Source organism: Grammomys surdaster, unplaced genomic scaffold (assembly GCF_004785775.1).
Source record: "Grammomys surdaster isolate TR1022 unplaced genomic scaffold, NIH_TR_1.0 315, whole genome shotgun sequence".
NCBI classification, from domain to species: domain Eukaryota; kingdom Metazoa; phylum Chordata; class Mammalia; order Rodentia; family Muridae; genus Grammomys; species Grammomys surdaster.
In genome coordinates this window covers 1,152,511-1,164,686 of record NW_021604734.1, presented here as the reverse complement: position 1 = coordinate 1,164,686, position 12,176 = coordinate 1,152,511, and positions in this window count along the sequence as shown.

Genomic DNA, 12,176 nt, shown 5'->3' with positions numbered 1-12,176 from the left:
GAGCATAAGCAGACAAAAATTCCGATTGGTTACAAACAGCACAGACCAAGCCACGCTGAGGTTCCTGGGATTGTCGAACATTCTTTGCCTGTCAGTCGGGTAAGGTACACTAGATGGTCAGAAGAGGAGTTGGTAGTTTGTGACCTCACCCTGGGATCCAGACGAACATCACACCTTTCCTCAGTGCAATGTTTCTGATGTGCTCTTCAACCTGACTTTTCAAACATGATTACCATATGAGCCCATTCCTTGTACATCTCAGTTCACCATTATAAATTTCTAGCCTTTGTTCACCACGGAATAAACTGTATATGAATCTATGTCACAAGGGTGATAATGAGCAGATGAATATGACATCTATGCATCCACCAAAGCACAGATTCATCCTCCAGTCTCAAAATAGAGTTAAAAACTGCTTGTAAAATAGAGTCTCCCAGGGCACAGAAATAAATAAGTAAATAAATAAATAAATAAATAAATAAATCCAAAAAAACCCCAAAACACTGTTTTACCCAATATGGAGTAAGTTAGGGTGAGCACAGCTTGATGTCAACAAAACCAAAAGCCAAAATACCTAGAGTTTTGATGTGAAAGGAAGGAAGGAAGGGAGGGAAGGAAGGAAGGAAGGAGGGATGGAGGGAGAGGGAGGAAAGAAAGAAAGGCAAAGAACAACAAAAGGAGCTGGAGAAGGAGGAAGAAGAAAAAAGAGGAAGAACAAGAAAAAGGAAAAAGAAAAAGGAAGAACAAGAAGAAGAAAAAGAAGAAGAAGAACAAGAGGAGAAAGAGGAGGAAGAGGAAGAGGAGAAGGAGGAGGAGGAGGAGGAGGAGAAGGAGGAGGAGGATGAGGAGGAGGAGGAGGAGGAGGAGGAAAAGGAAAGGAACCCTCTATGACATGAAGCTTCTCCAAAATTTATGTGTCATCACTGTGTAATATTGGAAAGTGAGAGCTAATGGGAGCCAGTTCCTAGTAAGAGAGAAACCCAACTCTTCTGAAATCCTCTTACCCTGTTTAGCCATTTTATCTTCTGCTAGAGTACAACAAAAACAAGAAAGCTCTTACCAGATGACAGACACCAAGTTTTGGCCTTCACTGTCTCCAGACCCATAGGCAAAGATGTCTTTGTTTATTAAATTACCCAGGCTGTAGTATTCTGTTGCAGGAGTCCAGATTGATTGAACAACTTCTGTGTTCTAAGAGAAACATGCAGATAAATTTGCAGCCTAACAGTCATTTGGAAAGGTCTGCCTTGCTCAGTTCACTGCCTCAACTATCAGTCTTCCCTAAAAAGCATTTTACAAACATTCTTAGAAATTATGTTTTAAAAGTTACCTGGGTCTCCCTATGTCAGACAAATATGTACTTAGTATAGTTCCAATGTTTTTACACACTATTTGAAATGCATATACACAGGATGAACTAAGGCAGTAAAATAACACTATAAATTCAAGCATAAATACAGACATATGGGTATCAATATGAATTTCTATGCTCCCATACATAAAGGCATATGCTTATTCTTTAATGACCTTTTTCCTTCATTTACTTCATTTTGCTCAGTCTGCTGGTGAAACTGAAGCCCTGTGCTTAAATCTCAGCTCTACCATTCCTGTTGATCTTTCTATGCCTTTATTTGGCAGCAAAGTAGTATTTCCTGCTTTGCAGGAAAAAGTAATAGGATTGCAATTCTCGAAAGGGAATTAGATAAGGCCTTTCTACAGGAGATTATATTTAAACTGAAAGTGGGAGAAGACAGTCAAGTGGTCCAAACTAACAGAAGGAAGATGAATGGATGATTTATATAAAATATGCATGGACAAATACTCAAGCAGCTATCACCTTCTCTGTCACCATTCCCTCACTTACCTACCAGGCAAGCTCATCCCTTTCTACTACACAGCTCACCTGGATTTGCTGGCAGCTCTTGTGTCATCAAGTCTATCAGCATTTTATTAACATTGAGAAGCCAAGTTAACCCCTATTTTCGTTAACTTAATAAGAATTTCTGGACTCCATTGCCTCCCTCTGGTTCCCTCTGGCCTCGCTTCCCAGCTGCCCTGTACTGAACCCTTCTCCCTAGTTCTTTCTAGTCTCTGCACTGGTTCTGGATCCACAGCTCCCAACACCTCTCCTGTGCACAACTTAATACTTCTCCAGTTTTGATGGTAAAACTCTGTGGCTGACATATATAGACAACATCTATATATGTCATTGAACAAGGAGAACTCAGGCTCTGGCCTAACTAAAGACTTCACCTCGAGTGACTAGTGTTGATGGTAGTAGAAGATGCTCTGCATACTACCAGAGGATAATGGTAAACATCAGCCCAGCTACAAACCCTTCAGTATACAGAGGTGTCCTGCCTGCAATATATGGGTACAATAGTGGCGCAAAGCTTTGGAATAACCAATCAATATCTAATCTGAGCTATGGTCCAGTCCTTGAGATGGAACCCTTTCTCAATGCTGCTTGGATAACCAACAACCTGAAACTAGATAGATTATGGGCCTAGGGGAAAACCAAATACTACTGTCAATGCTAAAGGAAGGAACATAGCAATAAAATAATTCCTAATGACATTCTGATATGTCCATAGATCAGTGTCTCATTCAGCCATCATCAGAGAATCTTCAGGAGATAGAAACTAATACAGAGACCCACAACTGCATAATGCTATGGAGAGACCTTGGAACCCTATATTGTAAATGAGACGTTACATTAAAAATGAGTTTTATGAAATGAGGGCCCTTTAGAGCTAAAGGAACTCTGAGAAAGGGTGGGGAAAGTTTGTAAAAGGCCAGCGAAGATAAAGACACCAAGGAAGCAGTATTCCAAACACACAGAGACTTTGACAGCATGCACAGGACCTGCACAGGTCTAAAGCAGATGGACTTCCAGCACTGAGAGGGGAAGTGGACACTATAAACCCCTATTCTAACCCAGAAGCTATCTCCAATTGACAACTTCTCGCAAACGAAAAATTAGTTTTTCCTAAGGGAGCTGACCTAGCCTTAAGATTTGGATCAAAGGCATGTTGTCTTCTTGACTAAAGACCTGGATCAGGATCTTCACTGAGTGTATACTCATGCACAAGGAGGACTCATGCCAAGCAGCACATGGTCAACATAAAACAAACTCACTGTTTTTAGAGATTTTCTTGTCTCGTGATGCTTTGCTTGGACATTTTTTTACCTTACTTGTCTCTGATCATCTATTATAGTCTCCAGTTTTGTGCTGCTATGAGTTTCTTTCCTTTTCCTTGTGTTTCTGTCTGTATGTGTTTCTTGTGCTTTTCATTAATTTTGTTTTTGCCTCTGTTTGCTATTTTATTCTGATTTTATTACTTACTAGTGTGTTTGTTTTATAAAGATAGAAAGAAAGTATTGAGTTCAGTGGTTGGGGAAGTGGGAAGCATCTGGGAGATATCAAGGGAAGAAAACATTTTTCAGAATATACTGTATAAAAATATTTTCAGTTAAAAAATTATCTCTTCAGTTTTTACATACATATACTCTTTTTCTTTTAATGTAGGTAGAATTCTGACTCTGAGCTAAACTTTAAGGCTAGGAGTTCTGCTAGTATTACCAAAATACTGATTTGCCTTCAAAATATTTCATCTATGATATAAGCCATCTAGGAAAAGTTATGAGGCAAGCAAGTGAGTTTCCTAGAGATGGCCCACCATTTTGCATGTCTGAGATGGGTACACTCTGGAGAGGCATGGCCTTAGAGACTTTGTCCCAGGATTTCTTCTCACTAATGATATGCCTTCCCTGCCACTATTACACAGCCTAATTATTCCTATTGGGCAAATATCCTGTAGATGAACATGAAGACGAGCTTTTGTAAATTAATACTGTTTAGATGAATTAATGACTTTATAGAATTCAAATAATATTAGGAAGAAAGTTTAAGGAGATGATTTTAGTTGTTTCGCCAGAAAAATATAATATTGAAGTTAGAATCAAAAAGATAATGTACACTCTCCTCATAGAACAGTAAGTAAGGGCTCTTTGATAAGAAATACAATGAGTTTTCATAAATTGCACAAAGAAGAGAAATAGGCTTGGGATATATTTGTAATCAAGGAAAAAAATAAACATTTATTCTAGGTCAGGTCCAAGGATGAAGCCACAGATGTGCACCATAATAAAGCAGGTCTATGTGAAACTGTTGCTTGGAACGGATAATAAGCTTACAGAATGAAACACTACTATGAACTTACTTTTGAAATCCTTCTGTTACTCCCTTTCACTGTAACATTTTACCTGTGTGGTAATTTTATAAATAACTTCTGTCTAAGAAAGTATAAAATGGCTGAGAGAAAAATAAAGTGTGGCTGTTGGGGTTCTACTCTGTCTACCGAATATACCTGTCTGTCTGTCTGTCTATATGTATGTGCACTTAAGAGATAAAAGAGTTCAGAATTTCTTTCTAGGTATCCTTGCCAGCCCCAGATAATTAAATTTTGTTCCATCAGTAGTGCTGACAACTTAAATCACCTGTGCCCTGCCTCCCCTCTAAGTAAGCTCCTATCAGCATGGCCCCAGTCGCCAACACCAGAGCCCGATACTTTGCTCAGTTACCTGGATGCCAGAAAAGGTTTTTAGCACTTCCATGTGGTTTAGTTTTTTATGAAAACAATGTATTGTTTTAATAAGTAATTAAAAGTGTGTTGCTGAGATGGCTCAGCTGATAGAGAGGCTTACTCCTAAGCCTGATGACAGAAGTTTCATCTCTGCGACCCACATGGTAAGAGGACAAAGGACAGAATCAACTCCTGAAAGTTGTCCTCTAATCTACATACGCACACACACACACACACACACACACACACACACTGTAGTACTTTTTTGAAAAAGAATTCCTAAAAATAACATAATTTATAAATACAAATAACCAACTCCAAACTCCTAAATCTCAAATCAATATTCTATTGGGTTTTTTATTTTTGGGCGGTGGGGAGTGAGCAGAAAGGGGGATGGGAATAGTAACCACCCAAATAGTCAACATTGTCCTTCAGAGTTGTAGTGGTTTGAAAATGTTTAGCGAAGAAAGTGGCTCTATTAAGAGATAAGGCCTTGTTGGGGTAGGTGTGACCTTGTTGGAGGAAGTATGGCCTTGGACTTTAAGACCCTTTTCTTAGCTATCAGGAAGTCAATATTCTATCTGACTTAAGATGAAGAGGTAACTCTCAGCTCCTCTTGCACCATGCCTGCCTAGACACTCCCAGGCTCCTACCTTGATGATAATGGGTTGAACGTCTGAACCTGTAAGCCAGCCTCAATTAAATGTTATCCTTATAAGACATGCCTTGGTTATGGTGTTTACTCTAAGACAACAGTCATTGTATCTTCAGCTCCTGACTATTGTTCTAGGCTTTTCTCTTGCCATCCCTCATCATGTGTCTCTATGTTGCAATCAAATCATGCTTTTTATTTATCCAGGGTAAGTATGGCCTCCTTTCCCCTTTATATTTCCAAGACTATTCGATTTTTACAAAGGCACATCTTACTCTCTGCCTGTACTTTCCATAATATTGTAATAAGATCCCAATAAAAAGTCCAGTTCATTTCTACTTCAGTTTCAGGAGAAAACATCTGCAAGCACCTGCTCTATTGAGTTTAAAGATATTATGTGTCTTGTTCCAAAATTATCTCCTCTGAGAAAACATACTGATTCCTACCCATACAGCTTTAAACAAAACATTTTCTTCTCCCTATCCATCTTAACCATGTTCATCAGGAAACAAAGTATGACCAGATCCTTGGAATCAGCCTCTATATTTAACTTACAATGTCCTAGAAATAGATCACAGTCAGTCCAACTCTATAATTTAATTAAGTTTAATTCTGTAGTTGAATAGCATAAACTATTAAAGTCTAATATTTCAATGAGAATACATATTTTACCTAATATATCCTGGAAGACAGAAAAGAGATGTAACATGGTAATGACACCCAACTAAACATCCCAGCATCACCCTTGACTCTCCCTCTTTGCCTCAAACCCTCTCACTTTCATATCCTTATTGCTTTTTTCTGCCTTTAAAACGCTTCTCTCTTTTCCCAAGAATGAAACTTCCTAAGAGAGTTTATTTTAAAATGTGCTTCATTTGCTTTACCTGGTAAATCAGAAGCCCAGCATGTAAGCCTGTATGTTGATGCAGTTCATGTGATTTGCAATTCACAGGAGAGTGACAGACTATCCATGTAAGAACAGGAGAGGAGAAAATTTTACTAAGGATAATAAAACAAACTTTTCGTGCCAGTGTTCATCCTTCAAAGGTCAATTTCAATGCTGTGTCTTTCAGAAGGTTTCTCGGCTTCACTCAATTTGAGAGACTCATCTGTTCCCAGTCTATTTGTAGTGGATTGAGTAATACACTCTGCAAATTTACATGGAGGATTCTTACTGTATTACCTGCATTGAGAAGGAACATCTGTGTATGGTTTCGCACCTTGCCAAGACAAGAGAAAAGCCTAGAACAATACACACACACACACACACACACACACACACACAAAATGTGGTATGTTTTTTAAAAGAAGAATTCCGAAGCAACATTGAAAGTTCATGAACTGTAAGTAACAGGCTCAAGAGTTCTTTCTCCTTCATTTGCTTCACACATATTTGATTTAAACAAGACAAGAGGTAATTTTACTTCAAGTGGCATCCTTATTTTTATCTTAAGATTCACAAGCCCATTTATCTAGTCAAAGTACTGTAAAGTGATATAACACTACACTGAAGACTTCAAAGCCTAAAATTGTTTTTGGTTTTTTTTTAAATGGTTGTTAATGTTTCACTTGCAGTGATGTTGTTCCAAGCCACAAGTTTGTTTACATTCAGTTGCTTCAGATTCATGTACTTGGAACACGTTTTCCGTGAGACAGAACTCAGCTAACAGCTCACGACAAGTGAATATTTTACTTTTCCAAATGTGTGCATCAATGATAAATGATCACACTTCTTCATGCTTTGCCAAAAAGAAATGGTTCTAACTTTTTAAACACTGATATTTTCAAAATATTCTCAAGGAACAGATGACAGAAATGCATCCATTATGGTAACAGAGCCAAGCATAGGAAAACTGCTGAGGGAAATCTCATCTGGGTGAGCGATCCCAGATGGTCCTCTTGATGAGCAACCTGCTTTTCCCCGTGCAAACTTATGATGACTGGATCCTCGGGCACAGAAAGAGAGTAGATGAAGCTCTGTGACATCCTGTTTTCATGCTTCTGCTGCTACATCATATAGCATATACTCCAACATTCCCCGTTGCCTACTACTTTGTATAATCTGTCATATGTGACTAATGATATATAGAAATCACCCAAGAAGCCCCTAACTGGAGTCAATAGGAGTTCTCCTTGATTTTCATAATACAGTCCAGGATAACAGGAGGTTTTTGAGCTGGTATATACATTTACAACTTTAAAACTCCAAGTCAGGAAGGTCAAGGAAATTGGCTCAAATGAGCTGTTCTGTATAACACAGATATTCCATGTCTTTTTGTCAAATGTTCTCAGCATAAGCCCATGAAAAGTAGCATGTTTATATTTTACTATTTGCTTCCGTTTCCAACAATTTGGCAGGTTTCATAGCTTGAACACTGTTCTGACTAAGATAGATAATGGTTCATGTCAAATGCACCACTGAGATGATACACCTAAGAAAATCAATAAGAAAAACCAAATCCTAAAACTTAGGTGAATTGGGAACTTTAGGGGCACAAATACAGCAAGGGGGGTATCCTTTCTCAGAGGAATTCTGTTGTGTCAATGTGACCTAGAACTTCTAACTTCAGTTATTTATTCTATAGGGATCTAAGGCACACTCTCCCCCACCCCCACCCTCAATACACTGAGAAGCCTGCCACTACCAGATGGGAAAACAAAGGAATTTGCCTATCTTGATTTTAACACTGGATAGAAGTAAAAAAGAAATAAAGAAGAACCAGCCTTGACAATTTGAGGTGTTAAGATGGCCCTTGGATTGATTTTTGAGCCACATTTGCCAATCAATTCCTGTCCTTTCATGTTCATTATAGCATACTTCACAATAGACAAGTGATGGTCAACTTAAGTACCACTGATGGGCAGGTGATAAAAGAACTTCATATACAAAGGGATGGTGCTCAGCCATGAGAAAGGGAGTCTTGCCTTTTGAGACCACCCACAATAACCTAAAGGGCATTGTGCTAAGTGAAACAAGCCAGAAGCAGAAAGAAAAACTGGGTGATCAATCTTACTAAAATGTAAAATCTAAACAAAAAAAAATCAAATGTACTAAAACAATAATAATCACAGACAGGAGACTGGAAATGGAGAAATATGTAACAGAGAAAAAAATTAGCAGATTTGTAGAATGAAGAAGTTTAGTAATATACTATGTGGCATGACATTATAGGTCATTAAGTTGTGCTGTATGTGACTCAATTCAATTAAAAACCAATAAAACTGGTAGTTTGCACTAAACATACAAGCATACAGGCAACACCAAAGGGGGTCAATAAAATGTAAGTGTAAATATGAGTGTGTGTGTGTGTGTATGTGTGTGTGTGTGTGTGTGTGTAAAACTGAAGAAAAGGGGGTAATGAATTTGAGAGGGAGTTGGGACACATAGAAGGAATTAGACAAAAATGAAAGAGGTGTGGAAACAGTGTAAACACACTACTCATGTATAAAATCCTAAATCATTGTAAATTTAAATAAAAAATAAAATTCTGAACAAGTAATTTGTCAAGTAACTAGATTTAATGAAGTTCTAAATTTATTAGAAAATACTAAATAAATGAACATTTTATATCACTAATCTTACAAAATTAAGAAACAGATTATTGCATAAATAAATTCAAAATATAAAAACTAGAAAAGTGACTGGATTGACAATGGCTGTAATAATGCCTAATTAGAGACTTGGGAGATTATTTTGAAAATTACAAATAGATGACACTTGAAAAAAATTTTTCCAGTAGCAAGAATTTCTAATAGCATTGAAAGGTCTTCAAACAGGAAAAGCCAAATATATCTCAAGTAACAAAAAATTAAAGTTAAAAAAAAGAATAAAATTCACTTTTAGGCATAACAATAAGGCTGAAAATGACAAAGAAAACCAAAGATACTACTTTAAAACTTCTAAGAAAAGACAGGTCACCTACAAAGAAAAGTCAGTGGGGTGATTGCTGGCTCTATCAGAAGGAAAATTTACCCTTTGCCCTCGGTTGTATTCCAAGCAACAGTGCCTTGTACGAACCAAGAGGAGGCAAACACAATGTCAGACAAAATAGAAGCAAGTGGATGAATAGCCAAATGTCCTTGTCAATGCATATTCTACAGGATGTATGCTTGATAAGATATTCTACATGAGAGTTGGGTGTGCACAGAGGAACAGAATAATAAACATGTGAGCCAAACTAAGCAGCTGATGACTACATGAAACTATGAAGTCAACGCCTAGTTATGGTGATGTATAAGCGGACACTAAAATAATGTACTGAGTACAAGCATTGCACATGGACCTGGATGACTGATTTTTAAATCCTGTGAAAAAGTCCGCACGAATACTGTTCATTTGTTTTGTTTTTTAATTTGGTTGGTGAGTGAAAGAGGAAAACTGGTAAGACAGTGGATATGGCTAGGTAGGCATTTGAGAAATCATTCTTCTCCTAAACTCTTAGAATGTTTTTCATGTGATTTCAGACGGGCTTTCTGCTTCCTTTCAAATTGAATTTTGTTTTTGTTCTCAGTACAAGAGGGAGAGAGGGAGAGAGAGAGAGAGAGACAGAGACAGAGACAGAGACAGAGAGACAGAGAGAGAACAGCAAGGGATAAACTGATTTGCATACTGTCTCCATCTTCGACTTACCTTGTCCCAAGCAGACATTGCCCATTACAGGACACACTGCTCAGGGCCCCTGTCATCTCGGAACCCTTCTCAAGTGCTCCAGACAGCCACTGTTAATCAGTCAGAGCTAGCACAGGACATCAAACCTTGCTCCCTTTCCCAGATGAATCCTTGACAACTTTGCCTTTTCCTGGAATCGACTCTGATCGCCTCTTCCTTTCATTAGTGAAATGCCATTTTTACCTTTCCCCTCAGAAGCTGCCCTTCACCCTTAGCTTCTAGAGAAGAGAAAAAATTCAGAGACATGTGTTAATGCTGTTAGACATTCAGTATAGCTTAGGAACAGTCAACCTGACTTTTTTTCAGTTTTATTGGCATTTGTTAATTGTAAAAGCTAAAGCATTTTACTGTGAAATTTGTATATATGTTGATCATCTTCAGTCCCTATCATCATATTTGCCCTCACTGTTCTCCTTCCTCTACCTCAAAGCCCTCCTTCAACGTTCAAGCATTATCTCCGTTTTCTCTTTAATTATTATTGCTGCATCTGTATATACATATAATTGTATGAACACAACCTGACGAGTCCATTTGTTATTGCTCATACACATGACTTTTAGGTATTGAATAGCAACATATATGGCACATCCCTAGGAAAAAATAATTTTACCATTTCAGGATACCCTGAGACAGGATACCCTGTCCATAATGGCATGCCAGGCAGTGTCATCATTCAGGTATCGCTTAGACAAACATATTGTTCAAATCTCATGTGTAGAGTTTCCTATTCGCATGTAGAAGACAATCTCTCAGGTGATGTCCTGGTCCTCTGGCTCTTACCGTGTTTCTGTCTCCTCTTCCCCAATGTTCCCGAACTTTGGATATAGATTGTTTTTTTAGATGTAGCAACTGGAGCTGGCAACCTGACAGTCAGTTGTTCTCTGCGTTTTGAACAATTATGTCAATCTTATTTAAAAATAGATACATTCTATATTGACTTCTTAAAATTCAACAAAAATTCTATGTCTTCTATATAATGTTTATAACTCACATCCTACAGCATTTTAGGCATACAAATACATCTTACATACTATTTCAATATGTGTTGAGAAAAAAATACATAGTGGTCCCGTGCTAGAATACAGGAAAACAAATGTTTCTATCTTCTTTAATAATGATCTACTAAGACAAACAAACACATTGTCATGTGAAGAACTATAGATAGACATTTTATAATAAGAGTCAAGGTGGGGATAATATGACGTAGTAAGTTTGATGCCAGACATAACTCAAGTTAATTACTCACTGCCCTGCAGTATCATACTGCAATATAGCAGTACTCAGCCTCAGACTCTAGGGTAGTAAGGCCATCAAGAAGAACAGAACAGAGAGCACATATGGTTAAGATATACAATAGACAATAGGAAAATGCAAGTTACATGTGATGTTTCAGTTAGGACGTGTGTTTGGTTTAAAGCATAAACACTTGTACCACCCAGCCATGCGTATTTCATTTTTTTGTATACAATGTCAAAGTAAATTGCTAGATTAGATAGATACATGCATGGATGAGTAAATACATAGGGGAAGGTTCAGTATCAAATCTGAAGCTAAGGTTATGGCAGAAACCGAAGTTGTAATCTCAAATCCAAAGGCAGGCTGGCAGCTGAATTCCAAGAATGATCTTCTGTCCTCAAAAGCTGACCATTTGTGTCAACTGCATCCATGTAGCACTGTAGCCTAGTCATGCTGACAAATATAACAGGGTCATTTCTTCATTGGTAAAATTAGATTAACAGTGGGACTTGCCTCATGGGCTCCTTGAGAGATTGCAATCGTATCTTTAGTTTCTAGATGAAATACATTGTAAGCATCATAATGTTAGTGGCAGGAGAGAAGGGCAGCTCATCCTTTACTTCTCTGCCAGGGAAGCCTGTACTAGCAAAGAAACTCCATCTGCCTGGCTAGTGCTTTTTTCAATGTGGCTTGCTCTACCCAGGACACTTAATCCCATCTTTGTACCTAAACTTAGTAAAAATCTAATGTGGCCCTAAAGTCAGCTTGAGTCATGACAGAGTTGACAATGTTTGATTATGGTTGACTTACAAGACTCTGCAACTTCACATGGTTCACTTAAAAAAAAATTAGCTACGTTGTAGCACTTTGAGTATGGATTAAAATGAAATCTCAGACCAAAATCCAAAAATAATTGAAAGTAAATAGAGGGATTAAGTTCTGAATCTGAAAATAAAATCTCTACAATTCCTTTTCTTTCTTTCTTGCTCTCGCTCTCTCTCTCTCTCTCTCTCTCTCTCTCTCTCTCTCTCTC